The sequence below is a fragment of the Pongo abelii genome, chromosome 16, assembly GCF_028885655.2.
Source record: "Pongo abelii isolate AG06213 chromosome 16, NHGRI_mPonAbe1-v2.0_pri, whole genome shotgun sequence".
Classification (NCBI taxonomy): Eukaryota; Metazoa; Chordata; class Mammalia; order Primates; family Hominidae; genus Pongo; species Pongo abelii.
This window is the reverse complement of record NC_072001.2, coordinates 15,563,343-15,580,159: the sequence shown is the minus strand read 5'-3', so window position 1 is coordinate 15,580,159 and position 16,817 is coordinate 15,563,343. Positions and strand designations below refer to the sequence as shown.

The 16,817-nt window shown below is 39.5% G+C and overlaps 1 protein-coding gene across 1 annotated transcript in view; it reads right to left on the bottom strand.

Annotated features, from left to right (window-relative positions):
* The window catches only part of LOC129050256 (putative GED domain-containing protein DNM1P46), a 93,242-nt gene that overhangs the window by 30,183 nt on the left and 46,242 nt on the right, over window positions 1-16,817 (bottom strand). The gene's annotated exons all lie outside the window — the stretch shown is intronic.

The window sequence follows — 16,817 nt, the reverse complement described above, 5'->3', positions numbered from 1 at the left end:
AGTTGTTGTACTTTGTCGACGTTGTATTATTTCTGGTCCTGCCTCAACTGAAAGGAAAGTGTGGGTGTTAATTCCCGAGGTTCTTGTTATATCTTTTATTCCGGTACTGTTCTCTTCATGCGTGTTTGCTGATGCTTTATTAATTTGAAATGCAAGAACTTAGGGAAAATCATACTTATTTCATTTAAAAAAATGGTGTGTACTGAACTATCTGGTGGACTGTTTTGTATCACACACATTGTATTGTGAACTACATTTGGTTGGATAGTAGGGAGCTTATATAATAACTTGAAATTGAGCCAGGTGCTCCCTTGTGATGCCGTCTTTTTTTTTTTTTTTTTTTAATTTTTTTTTTCTTTTATTGTAATTATTATTATTATTATTATTATACTTTAGGTTTTATGGTACATGTGCCCAATGTGCCGTAAGTTACATATGTATACATGTGCCATGCTGGTGCACTGCACCCACCAACTCGTCATCTAGCATTAGGTATATCTCCCAATGTTATCCCTCCCCCCTCCCCCCAACCCACAACAGTCCCTGAAGTGTGATGTTCCCCTTCCTGTGTCCATGTGTTCTCATTGTTCAATTCCCACCTATGAGTGAGAATATGCGGTGTTTGGTTTTTTGTTCTTGCGATAGTTTACTGAGAATGATGATTTCCAATTTCATCCATGTCCCTACAAAGGACATGAACTCATCATTTCTTATGGCTGCATAGTATTCCATGGTGTAGATGTGCCACATTTTCTTAATCCAGTCTATCATTGTTGGACATTTGGGTTGGTTCCAAGTCTTTGCTATTGTGAATAATGCGGCAATAAACATACGTGTGCATGTGTCTTTATAGCAGCATGATTTGTAGTCCTTTGGGTATATACCCAGTAATGGGATGGCTGGGTCGAATGGAATTTCTAGTTCTAGATCCCTGAGGAATCGCCACACTGACTTCCACAAGGGTTGAACTAGTTTACAGTCCCACCAACAGTGTAAAAGTGTTCCTATTTCTCCACATCCTCTCCAGCACCTGTTGTTTCCTGACTTTTTAATGATCGCCATTCTAACTGGTGTGAGATGGTATCTCATTGTGGTTTTGATTTGCATTTCTCTGATGGCCAGTGATGGTGAGCATTTTTTCATGTGTCTTTTGGCTGCATAAATGTCTTCTTTTGAGAAGTGTCTGTTCATGTCCTTCGCCCACTTTTTGATGGGGTTGTTTGTTTTTTTCTTGTAAATTTGTTGGAGTTCATTGTAGATTCTGGATATTAGCCCTTTGTCAGATGAGTAGGTTGCGAAAATTTTCTCCCATTTTGTAGGTTGCCTGTTCACTCTGATGGTAGTTTCCTTTGCTGTGCAGAAGCTCTTTAGTTTAATTAGATCCCATTTGTCAATTTTGGCTTTTGTTGCCATTGCTTTTGGTGTTTTAGACATGAAGTCCTTGCCCATGCCTATGTCCTGAATGGTATTGCCTAGGTTTTCTTCTAGGGTTTTTATGGTTTTAGGTCTAACATTTAAGTCTTTAATCCATCTTGAATTGATTTTTGTATAAGGTGTAAGGAAGGGATCCAGTTTCAGCTTTCTACATATGGCTAGCCAGTTTTCCCAGCACCATTTATTAAATAGGGAATCCTTTCCCCATTTCTTGTTTTTCTCAGGTTTGTCAAAGATCAGATGGTTGTAGATATGTGGCATTATTTCTGACGGCTCTGTTCTGTTCCATTGATCTATATCTCTGTTTTGGTACCAGTACCATGCTGTTTTGGTTACTGTAGCCTTGTAGTATAGTTTGAAGTCAGGTAGCGTGATGCCTCCAGCTTTGTTCTTTTGGCTTAGGATTGACTTGGCGATGCGGGCTCTTTTTTGGTTCCATATGAACTTTAAAGTAGTTTTTTCCAATTCTGTGAAGAAAGTCATTGGTAGCTTGATGGGGATGGCATTGAATCTGTAAATTACCTTGGGAAGGATGGCCATTTTCATGATATTGATTCTTCCTACCCATGAGCATGGAATGTTCTTCCATTTGTTTGTATCCTCTTTTATTTCCTTGAGCAGTGGTTTGTAGTTCTCCTTGAAGAGGTCTTTGACATCCCTTGTAAGTTGGATTCCTAGGTATTTTATTCTCTTTGAAGCAATTGTGAATGGGAGTTCACTCATGATTTGGCTCTCTGTTTGTCTGTTATTGATGTATAAGAATGCTTGTGATTTTTGCACATTGATTTTGTATCCTGAGACTTTGCTGAAGTTGCTTATCAGCTTAAGGAGATTTTGGGCTGAGACAATGGGGTTTTCTAGATATACTATCATGTCATCTGCAAACAGGGACAATTTGACTTCCTCTTTTCCTAATTGAATACCCTTGATTTCCTTCTCCTGCCTAATTGCCCTGGCCAGAACTTCCAACACTATGTTGAATAGAAGTGGCGAGAGAGGGCATCCCTGTCTTGTGCCAGTTTTCAAAGGGAATGCTTTCAGTTTTTGCCCATTCAGTATGATATTGGCTGTGGGTTTGTCATAAATAGCTCTTATTATTTTGAGATACGTCCCATCAATTCCTAATTTATTGAGAGTTTTTAGCATGAAGGGTTGTTGAGTTTTGTCAAAGGCCTTTTCTGCATCTATTGAGATAATCATGTGGTTTTTGTCTTTGGTTCTGTTTATATGCTGGATTACATTTATTGATTTGCGTATATTGAACCAGCCTTGCATCCCAGGGATGAAGCCCACTTGATCATGGTGGATAAGCTTTTTGATGTGCTGCTGGATTCTGTTTGCCAGTATTTTATTGAGGATTTTTGCATCAATGTTCATCAAGGATATTGGTCTAAAATTCTCTTTTTTTGTTGTGTCTCTGCCAGGCTTTGGTATCAGGATGATGCTGGCCTCATAAAATGAGTTAGGGAGGATTCCCTCTTTTTCTATTGATTGGAATAGTTTCAGAAGGAATGGTACCAGCTCCTCTTTGTACCTCTGGTAGAATTCAGCTGTGAACCCATCTGGTCCTGGACTTTTTTTGGTTGGTAAGCTATTGATTATTGCCATAATTTCAGCTCCTGTTATTGGTCTATTCAGAGATTGAACTTCTTCTTGGTTTAGTCTTGGGAGGGTGTATGTGTTGAGGAATTTATCCATTTCTTCTAGATTTTCTAGTTTATTTGCATAGAGGTGTTTGTAATATTCTCTGATGGTAGTTTGTATTTCTGTGGGATCGGTGGTGATATCCCCTTTATCATTTTTTATTGCATCTATTTGATTCTTCTCTCTTTTTTTCTTTATTAATCTTGCTAGCGGTCTATCAATTTTGTTTATCCTTTCAAAAAACCAGCTCCTGGATTCATTTATTTTTTGAAGGGTTTTTTGTGTCTCTATTTCCTTCAGTTCTGCTCTGATTTTAGTTATTTCTTGCCTTCTGCTAGCTTTTGAATGTGTTTGCTCTTGCTTTTCTAGTTCTTTTAATTGTGATGTTAGGGTGTCAATTTTGGATCTTTCCTGCTTTCTCTTGTGGGCATTTAGTGCTATAAATTTCCCTCTACACACTGCTTTGAATGCATCCCAGAGATTCTGGTATGTTGTGTCTTGGTTCTCGTTGGTTTCAAAGAACATCTTTATTTCTGCCTTCATTTCGTTATGTACCCAGTAGTCATTCAGGAGCAGGTTGTTCAGTTTCCATGTAGTTGAGCGGTTTTGAGTGAGATTCTTAATCCTGAGTTCTAGCTTGATTGCACTGTGATCTGAGAGACAGTTTGTTACAATTTCTGTTCTTTTACATTTATTGAGGAGAGCTTTACTTCCAAGGATATGGTCAATTTTGGAATAGGTGTGGTGTGGTGCTGAAAAAAATGTATATTCTGTTGATTTGGGGTGGAGAGTTCTGTAGATGTCTATTAGGTCTGCTTGGTGCAGAGCTGAGTTCAATTCCTGGGTATCCTTGTTGACTTTCTGTCTCGTTGATCTGTCTAATGTTGACAGTGGGGTGTTAAAGTCTCCCATTATTAATGTGTGGGAGTCTAAGTCTCTTTGTAGGTCACTCAGGACTTGCTTTATGAATCTGGGTGCTCCTGTATTGGGTGCATATATATTTAGGATAGTTAGCTCTTCTTGTTGAATTAATCCCTTTACCATTATGTAATGGCCTTCTTTGTCTCTTTTGATCTTTGTTGGTTTAAAGTCTGTTTTATCAGAGACTAGGATTGCAACCCCTGCCTTTTTTTGTTTTCCATTTGCTTGGTAGATCTTCCTCCATCCTTTTATTTTGAGCCTATGTGTGTCTCTGCACGTGAGATGGGTTTCCTGAATACAGCACACTGATGGGTCTTGAGTCTTTATCCAATTTGCCAGTCTGTGTCTTTTAATTGGACCATTTAGTCCATTTACATTTAAAGTTAATATTGTTATGTGTGAATTTGATCCTGTCATTATGATGTTAGCTCGATGTTTTGCTCGTTAGTTGATGCAGTCTCTTCCTAGTCTCAATGGTCTTTACATTTCGGTATAATTTTGCAGTGGCTGGTACCGGTTGTGCCTTTCCATGTTTAGTGCTTCCTTCAAGAGCTCTTTTAGGGCAGGCCTGGTGGTGACAAAATCTCTCAGCATTTGCTTGTCTGTAAAGTATTTTATTTCTCCTTCACTTATGAAGCTTAGTTTGGCAGGATATGAAATTCTGGGTTGAAAATTCTTTTCTTTAAGAATGTTGAATATTGGCCCCCACTCTCTTCTGGCTTGTAGGGTTTCTGCCGAGAGATCCGCTGTTAGTCTGATGGGCTTCCCTTTGATGATAACCCGTCCTTTCTCTCTGGCTGCCCTTAACATTTTTTCCTTCATTTCAACTTTGGTGAATCTGACAATTATGTGTCTTGGAGTTGCTCTTCTCGAAGAGTATCTTTGTGGCGTTCTCTGTATTTCCTGAATCTGAATGTTGGCCTGCCTTGCTAGATTGGGGAAGTTCTCCTGGATAATATCCTGCAGAGTGTTTTCCAACTTGTTTCCATTCTCCCCATCACTTTCAGGTACACCAATCAGACGTAGATTTGGTCTTTTCACATGGTCCCACATTTCTTGGAGGCTTTGCTCGTTTCTTTTTATTCTTTTTTCTCTAAACTTCCCTTCTCGCTTCATTTCATTCATTTCATCTTCCAGGGCTGATACCCTTTCTTCCATTTGATCGCATCGGCTCCTGAGGCTTCTGCATTCTTCACGTAGTTCTCGAGCCTTGGTTTTCAGCTCCATCAGCTCCTTTAAGCACTTCTCTGTATTGGTTATTCTAGTTATACATTCTTCTAAATTTTTTTCAAAGTTTTCAACTTCTTTGCCTTTGGATTGAATATCCTCCCGTAGCTCGGAGTAATTTGATCGTCTGAAGCCTTCTTCTCTCAGCTCGTCAAAGTCATTCTCCGTCCAGCTTTGTTCCGTTGCTGGTGAGGAACTGCGTTCCTTTGGAGGAGGAGAGGTACTCTGGTTTTTAGAGTTTCCAGTTTTTCTGCTCTGTTTTTTCCCCATCTTTGTGGTTTTATCTACTTTTGGTCTTTGATGATGGTGATGTACAGATGGGTTTTTGGTGTGGATGTCCTTTCTGTTAGTTTTCCTTCTAACAGACAGGACCCTCAGCTGCAGGTCTGTTGGAGTACCTGGCCGGCCGTGTGAGGTGTCAGTCTGCCCCTGCTGGGGGGTGCCTCCCAGTTAGGCTGCTCAGGGGTCAGGGGTCAGGGACCCACTTGAGGAGGCAGTCAGCCCGTTCTCAGATCTCCAGCTGCGTGCTGGGAGAACCACTGCTCTCCTCACAGCTGTCAGACAGGGACATTTAAGTCTGCAGAGGTTACTGCTGTCTTTTTGTTTGTCTGTACCCTGCCCCCAGAGGTGGAGCCTACAGAGGCAGGCAGGCCTCCTTGAGCTGTGGTGGGCTCCACCCAGTTCAAGCTTCCAGGCTGCTTTGTTTACCTAAGCGAGCCTGGGCAATGGCGGGCGCCCCTCCCCCAGCCTCGCTGCCGACTTGCTGCTTGATCTCAGACTGCTGTGCTAGCAATCAGCGAGACTCCGTGGTCGTAGGACCCTCTGAGCCAGGTGCGGGCTATACTCTCCTGGGGCACCGTTTCCTAAGCCCGTCGGAAAAGCACAGTATTCGGGTGGGAGTGGCCCGATTTCCCAGGTGCCGTCTGTCACCTCTGGAAGGGGATCTCCCTGACCCCTTGCGCTTCCCGAGTGAGTCAATGCCTCGCCCCTGCTTCGGCTGGCGCACGGTGCGCTCACCCACTGACCTGCGCCCACTGTCTGGCACTCCCTAGTGAGATGAACACGGTACCTCAGATGGAAATGCAGAAATCACCCGTCTTCTGCGTCGCTCGCGCTGGGAGCTGTAGACCGGAGCTGTTCCTATTCGGCCATCTTGGCTCCTCAATCCGTGATGCCGTCTTAATTTTGTTATTTCTCAACACCTTTTAGTTCTTTAGTTCACTACTTTTAATGGCAAAAACCGTAATAACTTTTGCACCAACCTAATTCTTGCTGTGAGCAACTGGCTGTGATAATTTAAATAGCCACTAGAGGTCATTCAAGCACTAGAAAAAAGGTTGTGCAAGTTTTAAGAATTTATGTTTCAACTTCCAGAAGCAGGATCTGTGGAGGCTGAGCAGTTACATGGTACCATGTTTTATCTTTTTCCTGTTTTTTTAGAAGTTTCTGCTACAGGATGTGTGGCTCCATTCCATTGGTGATTTTTACTATTTGAGAGGAATCAGATGAATGAAAACCATTATAGCCTCTCCAGAAAAATTCAGTCAGCACCTAGCACATGATTTCAGGGGATCTGAAAACCCTGTGGAGTCCACTGGTGAATCTTTGGTTCAGAACTCCTGAGGCCAGGTTTCTGTAAAACTCAGAGTTGGGTGCTTGTAGATAATTCTTCAGTAATCAGTAACAAAATTTCAAGTGTAAGATAAATCCTGAATTCTCTATTAGGTTTACTATCAGTGAACAAGAAAAATTGTGGTTGAAGATCTCATAAGCACTTTATTTTAGTTTTTATTTTACTTATTTACTCATTTATTTTTTGAGACAGAGTCTCTCTGTGTTGCCCAGGCTGTAGTGCAGTGGTGTAATGTCAGTTCGCTGCAACCTCTGCTTCCCGGGTTCAAGAGATTCTCAGCCTCAGCCTCATGAGTAGCTGGGACTGCAGGCTTATGCCACCATGTCCCACTAATTTTTGTATTTTTACTAGAGATAGGTTTTCACCATGTTGGCCAGGCTGGTCTTGAACCCCTGGCCTCAAGTGATCCACTTGCCTCGGCCTCCCAAAGTGCTGGGATTACAGGTGTGAGCCACTGCACCTGGCCCCTATAAGCATTTTAAAGGCGTAGAACCTCATTTTGTTACTCACCTTTGTACCCCACAGTGCCGAGCCAGCAAAGTAATGTGTATTTCAGGCACTCAGTCAAAGCTGAAGGGTTTAATGAATGATTAAAAGAATGTTAGAAGAGTATGATGGTGTAATTTGTTACAAAGAGAAAGAAAAAATGAAGCAAAAATCTATTTTACTGTCCTTGTAATATAATTTAAGTCTCTTTCATCTTATTCTCTCATCAGCAGCTACAGAAAATAACTAGCCGTGATCTCCTTTATGCATTTAGAAGCCTTTATTGGCATCTGTATCTTTTTCACAGGAAAATATAACTATCTGAAGCTTATTTTCCTAGATAACACATTTACCAGTGTGTAATCATTGTGGTTTCTATATGTAATAATTTAAATAAATATTTCTCTTATTAAGCCAATATATTTAGTGTGAAGCATGCAGTGGATATATTATAGGAAATTTAATACAGACTCATCAAATGCAATAACTGAAAGGAATTTTTTTTTTTCCTTTTTTGGTGACCAAGTCTCATTCTGTCAGCCAGGCTGGAGTGCAGTGGCGCGATCTTGGCTCACTGCAATCTTCATCACCCAGGTTCATGACATTCTCCTGCCTCAGCCTCCCGAGTAGCCGGGATTACAGGCATGCACTGCCATACCCAGCTAATTTTTTTAGTATTTTTAGTAGAGACAGGGTTTCACCATGTTGGCCAGGCTGGTCTGGAACTCTTGACCTCAAATAATCCACCCATCTCAGCCTCCCAAAGTGCTGGGATTACAGGCGTGAGCCACCATGCCCGGCCAAAAGGAATATTAACAGACATTTTAGGTTAACCCATTCACTAAATTTCTTTATTATTGGTTGGGCATGGTGACTCATGGGTGTAATCCCAGTACTTTGGGAGGCTGAGGTGGCAGGATAACTTGAACCTAGGAGTTTGACACCAGCCTGGGCAACATGGTAGAGACTGTGTCTAGAGACCCTGTCTCTAGAAAAAATAGAAACAGTCTAGCGTGGTGGTGCGGATCTGTGGTCCCAGCTACTCAGGAGGCTGAGACATGACCCTGGGAGGTTGAGGCTGCAGTGGGCTATTATCATGCTACTGCACTCCAGCTGGGTAACAGAGCAAGAGCCTGTCTCAAAATCTTTTTTTATTATTATGGAAAATTTCAACATATATAGAAGTAGAGAGACTAGAATAATGAGGTAGCATCATTCACTTCCAGCAATCATCAATACTGGCTAATCTTGTTTCATCTATGTCTCCTGCTTTCATTCTCCCTCTCCCTTTTTCTCCCCCTCTCTCTCTGACTGGAGTATTTTAAATAAAATGATATCATTTCATTAGCAAATATATTTTTGTAACAGAAAAAGATTAGAAAAATATATAACCACAATTTCATTATCACTCCCAATACGTTCAACGGTAGTCCCTGAATATCATCTAATACCCAGTTAGTGTTCAGATTTTCTTGATGGTTTCATACATGTCATTTTGTAATTTTTCTTTGAGCCAGGATTGTGTTTAGGTAATGTGATCCCTAAGTCTCTTAATTCCTGGTCTCTTTTTTTAGTGTCATTTATTTGTTACAAATTATCCCTTGTCTTGGCCCAAATGGGAACATCAGAAGCTTTATTGCACCCTTTTGGTGTTATTTAACAGAGTCCTTTATCACCTGCCTCTCCTTTCTTGCACGTGGCTGCTTATACGTGGACCCTTGGTTCAGTGCTCTTTTGGGGGGATGGCTTAGGGAAATAGGAATTTTTCATAGTTGGTGCTGTATTTTTCCTATTACTTCATAGAAAGTGAGACAACTAAACATTATATGCCCCTATTAGAGGGGTTAAAGTTGATCACTGGAGTCAGATGTTGTCGGCCTTATTATAAATATTCCCATCACTCTTTTCTTTCTTCATATCTTCATCTGTGAGCCAGGAACTCATCACTCTTTTATAGTTTTAACATCAATCGATTATTGTCTACATGTAATAATCCTTTAGAGATGCAAAATGATAATTTTCTTATTCTGTAATTTCCTTTCTATTTGTAGTTGGAAGTTTTCTTACAGAAGAGCTTTCCCTGATCAACTATTTGGTTATCCTAAAATAGAATTTGTTTCTCAAGGCAGGATAAATGCTTGATTGTTTCTCTTGGTAGGTCAGTTTTCAGAATAAAGAGTTGGTACCATAGAAATCTCCGTAAATGTCCAGTGAGTTGGTACCTTAGAAATCTCCATAAATGTCCAGTGAAATTGATTTTATAGTCTTAAGAACTTATAGATGTATATATGTATATGTATGTCATCTAGTCCTTTGCAGTCATTAGTCTTTTTGATGCTTAAATTGTTTCCTCTCCATCCAGTGGGAGCCATTCAAGTTTGCTCCTTTTTCCCTTTGACATGAGCCTACTCCTGTCTCTGATAGCTTGCGGGCTTCTTGGCAGTGAGCTATCACAGGCTTGTTTTGGGAATAGTCAGCTCCTAGTTTTGAAACCACTTCCATAAGGAATCTCATTTACTTTTTTTTAGAAGATGTAGTTAGAGAATGCAGTCTGGGTTCTCTAGGATTTTTTTTTTCTTCTTGTAGAGATTTTCAGAAGTCAGGTCTGGGTACTGTTGTTTCTTAAAAAGAGAGAAATTCTGAGTTTATTGATACCTTTCCAATTCAGATTTTTTTATTGAGATGGAGTTTCACTCTTGTTGCCCAGGATGGAGTGCAATGGCACGATCTCGGCTCACCGCAATCTCTGCCTCCCTGATTCAAGTGACTCTCCTGCCTCAGCCTCCCGAGTGTCTGGGATTACAGGCATGCACCATCATGCCTGACTAATTTTGTATTTTTAGTAGGGACAGGGTTTCACCATGTTGGCCAGGCTGGTCTCAAACTCCTGAGCTCAGGTGATCTGCCCGCCTTGGCCTCCCAAGGTGCTAGGATTACAGGTGTGAGCCACTGCACCTGGCTCCAATTCAGATTTAAAATTTGTTTGTACCTCTTGATTTACAATTTTTATTTTTCTTTTCATAAGCTAAAAATCCTGGCTGGGCACAGAGGCTCATACCTGTAATTCCAGCACTTTGGGAGCCGAGGCAGGTGGATTACTTGAGTTCAGAAGTTCGAGATCAGCTGGTCAACATGGCAAAATACCATCTTTACTAAAAATATAAAAATTAGCTGAGCATGGTGGTGCACACCTGTAATCCTGGCAACTCGGGAGGCTGGGGCATGGGAATTGCTTGAACCCAGGAGGCAGTGGCTACTGGGATCACACCACTGTATTTGAGCCTTGGTAACAGAGTGAGACTCTGTCTCAAAAAAAAAAAAAGAAAAATCTTGACCATTAATAACATTAACATAATGATCTATTTTTTTTAGCTTAAAGTTTAGAATAGTTTAAAAACAGTAGTACATGTATTGTTACTAACAACAAAACTACAAAGTACATTGTAAGTACTTTTTTTCCCTGGTGATATATCCCACTGGATGATACATACAGTCAAAACACTGAGTTTTGAAATCAATTTAAATAATTCTTCACTTCCTACTTCTGTCACCAATATGATATATAGTTATATATGTTTCTTTTCTTTTTTTTTAGATATTTAGAGATGACTTTGTACTTTCTTTCTGGTTTAAAATTTATAATTCTTTTTTATTGAAGTGTTAGAAATATACAGAAATATGTACAAGAGGTAAATGTACTGCTTAATGAATTATTGGCAAGTGTGAAAACCTAAGAAACTGCCACTGGGTCAAGAAACAGAACATTGAGTACGACGTTGCCAGCATACCCGGGGACCCTCTTGTGCCCTCTCCCAATCGCTGTTCTCTCCGTTTGTGCCAAAGGAAGTTACCATAACTTCCAACTCTATGATGATTTTGCCTGCTTTTGAATTTTATTTAAATTGAGTCATATGATATGTATACTTTGGTATCTGGCTTCTCTTATTTCATATTATGTTTATGGAATCATCCTTGTTGCAGGTATCTGTAGTTCATTTTTAGTGCATGAGTATACTACATCACTGGCAATGGGCATTTGGATTGTTTTCTGTATTTGGCTATTATAAACCTTGCATACACATTTTCATGCATTCGCGCAAGCTCTCTGTTGGGTATGTGTAGGAATAAAATTGGTAGATTATAGGACATGTGTGTGTTCAACTTTAGGGGGTAATCTAAACTCTTTTCCAAAAAGGTTGTAGAAGTTAAAATGCTTTGACTAATGAAAGAATGCTCAGTGCTCTATATTCTCATTAATGCTTGGTGTTGGCATAAAATCATGTTAAATAAGTATTTACCAGTTTCCTCTTTGTTTTCAACATTAATGGTTATTGAGTTTGGTATGACATCTGAAGATACGAGTATAGAATTTTTCTTCCTATCTCTATTAATAGGTGGATTATATTAATGGAATTCTTAAAAATAAATCTCCTTTGCATCTTCAGAAGAAACAACTTGGTGCTCTCTATAATTCACTTTTGGAGTCTCTTTCCTAATGTTTTTTTCTAGAATGATTCCTCTATTTTTTCTTGCCACATTACATTGACTCTTGGAGAGTCCAGGCTGTTTGTCCTGTAGAATGTTCCACATTCCAGATTTGTCTGCTTGCTTTTTCTTGGTATTGCCAACTTATTCCTCTAGTCCACACATTCCATATAAAGTGTAAGTTAGGTCTGGAAGCTTCATTAGATTCATGTTAAACCTTTTTTTTTTTTTTGATAAGAACATACCATAGGTAATATTGTGTACTTCATATTTCAACTCATCAGGAAGCATGCAGTGTCAGGTTTTATTAGTTGTGCCTACTTTGACCATTTGATTAAAGTGGTGCTGCCAGAGAGCTCCATTGTAAAGGTACATCTTTTCCTTTGCAGTGCCACTTTACCATTCATGTGATGTATGCAATAAGAACATAATATTAAAAATCATGTAGATTATAACTGCTGTTTTAACATTTTTCTAATATAAAACATACAATTTTAGTTCAGGAAATGTTAATCATTATATTATCATTAATCACCATTGCATTTTCTCTTTATTTTCAACAGATTATTACTATTTTTATTTTTGAGCTGGAGTTTCATTGCGTTGTTCAGGCTGGACTACAATGGCACAATCACAGCTCACTACTTGGGCTTAAGCCATCTTCCCACCTCAGCCTCCTAAGTAGCTAGTACTACAGGTGTTTGCCACCATGCCCAGCTGTTTTTGTTTGTTCTTTTTTTTTGTAGAGATGTAGTCTTCCTATGTTGCCCAGGCTGGTCTTCTTAGTTTTAAAAATATCATTTTAGCCAAGCTTTATTGAATGCTTACTGTGTACCAGGTGCCAGGCTGGTCTTAAACTCCCAGGTTCAAGTGATCCATCCATCTGAGCCTCCCAAAGTATTGGGATTACAGGCATGAGCCATCACACCTGGCCTCAACAGATTATTAATTCACTATCACTATGATTGTTTTTGAAATTAATCTAACTTAATTTTTGTTTTTTGAGGCAGAGTGTTGCTCTGTTGCCCAGAGTGCAGTAGCATGATCATGGCTCACTGCAACTTCACACTCCTGGGCTCAACTGACCCTCCCACCTCAGCCTCCCTAGCAGCTGGGACTACAGGTCCCTGCCACCATGCGTGGCTAATCTTTTAATTTTTACTTTTAGTAGAGATGGTGTCTTGTATTATATCCCAGGCTGGGAAATAACTTCTGGTGACAAGCAATCCACCTGCCTCAGCCTTCCAAAGTGCTGGGATTACAGGCATGATCCATTGCACCTGACCTCTAATTAATTAATTAATTAATATATTTTAATGTATATTTTTTATTTCATTTTCTTTTGGAGTACAAGTGGTTTCTGATTACATGGATAAGCTGTATAACAGTGAAGTCTGAGTTTTTAGTGCACTGGTCACCCGACTAGTGTAGATTGTGCTCAATATGTAATTTTTTAATTCCCTCTCCCCTCCCTCACTTGTGAGTCTCCAGTGTCCATTATAACACTCCGTATGCCTTTGCATACCCATAGCTTAGCCCCCACTTATAATTGGGAACATAAGATATTTGGATTTCTATTCCTGAGTTACTTCCTTAGAATAATGCTGGCCTCCAATTTAATTTGAAAAATTTATTTTACATTCTATGTCGTCATTTTTTTTTGTGGGATGGTCACACTTTATGATTCAGTTCTTTAAAAGAGTGAAATATCATAAGAATTAGTGACTTAAGTATATTGGTACTGTGTTCTTTATCTTTCTACTGAGTTAGTTATAGAATTGAATTTTATGTTAAAAGTGGATATATGGTGATTGGAAGCATTATTTAACTTAGTTCTTTCTGAAAAGTGTGTGCTTTTGGAAACTCTACACATAGCATATGACGAATCCGTTTCAAAGGCTGTGAGACTGTGGGCTCCACTTTGGGCTCTTGCTCCATGTTAAGATGCACAATGGCACTACTTCCTGTTCTCTGTCTCCTAGCTTGACTAGTGTTGCTTTTCATTTCTAGAACAACTACACAGTGTCAGTTCTGTCATTCTCCTTATTTTCTATAGTCCTCATTTTCAATTTATAATCTTTTTTAAGAACAAACAGCACTTGTTGCACTTTCTGAGATGTATGAATTATATATACATATATACAGACTTATTTTTCCCTATAGTTTTTCCATGTAGCATTTATTATGATTTTGTAAATATTCTAATTATAAAAATAACATGTGGTCTTCTAATTATGGCAATTTAGCTATTGAAATAATCTTGCAAATTATGTGTGATCCTCCCACGTCAAAAGAAAAAAAACCACAAAAACAAACATAGAGGGTGGGCTCAGTGGCTCACACCTGTAATCCCAGCACTTTGGGAGGCCAAGGCAAGTAGATCAACTGAGGTCGGGAGTTTGAGACCAGCCTGACCAATATGGTGAAACCCTGTCTCTACTGAAAATACAAAAATTAACTGGGCCTGGTGGCATGTGCCTGTAGTCCCAGCTACTCAGGAGGCTGAGACAGGAGAATTGCTTGAACCTGGGAGGCAGAGGTTGCAGTGAGCCGAGATCACAACACTTCACTCCAGCCTGGGTGACAGAGTGAAACTGCATCTCAAACACAAAAAAACACAAATCAAACAAACCTAAAAATGCAAGGTAAAATGTAACAAAAAGACTTTGGAATACACATGGGAATGAACAAGAAAGTGAGGGAAATTTTCAAAAGTCAGAAATGGGGGCAACTAAAATCCTGAAATGGTAACACTTTAAGGCTGCCTGGGACAAGATGAGATGGTAGTTATTGCTGTTGTATAATAGTTTTGAGGTTTGATGCAATTTAAGAATAGAAGATGAGGTCTGAGGTTTGCCTGAAACAGTTAGGTGGAGCTGAGAGCCTTGAAGGCTATTCTTTTAATAAAATGGGGAATTTGAAAAAAAAAAAAAAAGCAACTCACTTATTACCTACACAGAGAGATAACAAAGAAGTTTGTTTGTTTATTTATTTATTTAAGACTGAGTCTCACCCTGTCACCCAGGCTGGAGTGCAGTGGTGCAGTCTTGGCTCACTGCTACCTCTGCCTCCTGGATTCAAGCAATTCTCTGCTTCGGCCTCCCGAGTAGCTGGGATTACAGGCACCTACCACCACACCCGTCTAGTTTTTGTATTTTTAGTAGATACTGGGTTTCACCATCTTGGCCAGGCTGGTCTTAAACTCCTGACCTTGTGATCCACTCGCCTTGGCCTCCCAAAGTGCTGGGATTACAGACATGAGCCATGGCACCCAGCCAGTTTGTTGATTTTTATCTTCAACTCTAGAAAGAGGGAAAAAAAGTCTTCCATATAAATTTTCAACTGCAGTTTTTTGTTTTCAATTTTCGTCATGTTTTGGGGTATGAAATTATACTTCTCCCAAACTGGGAAATTAACATAACAACCACACCTGGGCTTCTGGTTCTGGTAATGGTCGAGGAGCTGTATTGGGCTTACCCTCTTGCTAATAATAATAATAATAATAATAATAAAAGATCTGCATGGAATATAAAAACAAAAGTAGATGGAAACTGGAGGCAACACACTACTTGAAGGAAGGGAAGTGACCTGGCTGAGCTGTACATTTAACTGGTTTATCCTGCAGATGCGCTAAGTTCACACCAAGGGAATAGAGTTTAGGCAGGAAGTGACTTCTTCCTGGGGCAAGGAGCTGAGGTTGGAATTTGTCCCTGCTGGGAAAGAGTGGTGGAGAATGAGTAGGGAAAAATCATAGTGAGAGCAGAGTCACAAAATATGTGTACAAGTTCCTCTACAGTCATTGGCTAACTTTGACATTGTGCATGTGCTGAATGACACCCTGTGGAAGCCAGCAGAAAGCAGCAGCTGGGAGGTTAAAGATTTGAGCAGAAATTCCAGCAGTTGCTCGAGCTAGGGAGATAGAGTTTGGAGGTGAAGTCTCACCAAGTTAAGAGGGGCTTGGTAAACACCTTGAATTTTCCATTGAAATGTGAGAAGGGCCATGCCACACTTTAGGACTAAGAATCATGTAATGGGACTAAGGGTTACATCCTAGGGCTAAAGGAAAAACAAGAAAAGACTAGTACTAACAAAAGCGAAAAGAAGCCTTCACAGGATTGAGGTGACTGGCCAGACGCTACTTGCCAGAACACAACTCAGTGCTCTGTGGAGGAAAATAAGGTTATCGAGAGTCTTTAGTATATATTATCCTGAAGGTTCAGAGGAGAAACTCTTGGTGACTGTGACTTAGATAAAGAGATTTTAGACTTAACACCAAGAGCATCATCTATATAAGAAAAAAGTTAATAAATTTGTCTTCATCAAAATTAAAAACATTTGCTCCACCATAGAACCTGTTAAAATGATGAAAAGACAAGATAGACACATGGATAAAATCTTTAAAAGCTACATATCTGACAAAGGACTCATATCTGGAGTATGTCTCAAACCTCAATGCAAAAAACATTCAATTAGAAAATGGGCAGAAGACATGAGAAATATTTTACCAAAGAGGCTATATGAATAGCAGATGAGTACATGAGAATATATTTGTCATTGTTACCTGTTAAAGAAAAGCAAACTAATTCTGCAACTATATGCCTATTAAAACAGTATAATAGTGGCAGTACCAAGTGCTGTCAAGGATACTGAAAAACTAGCTCTGTACATTGCTGATGGGAGTGTAAAATCGTACAACTACTCTGGAAACATTTTGGCCATTTGGTAAACTAAACATTTACTTACCATATTTTAACTCCATATTACATATCCATATGAATATACATATTACATATTCACTTTGAGCTTTCTTTCAGAGGTATGAAATCTTATGTTCATGCCAATATCTATATATGACTATTCATCCTAGCTTTATTTGTAATAAACTGAAACTGGAAACACTAGAATGTCACTCAGTTTGTGAATGATTAAACAAACTGTGTTACATCCTTGGAATGGAATACTGCTTAGTAAAGTGAAATGAACTATT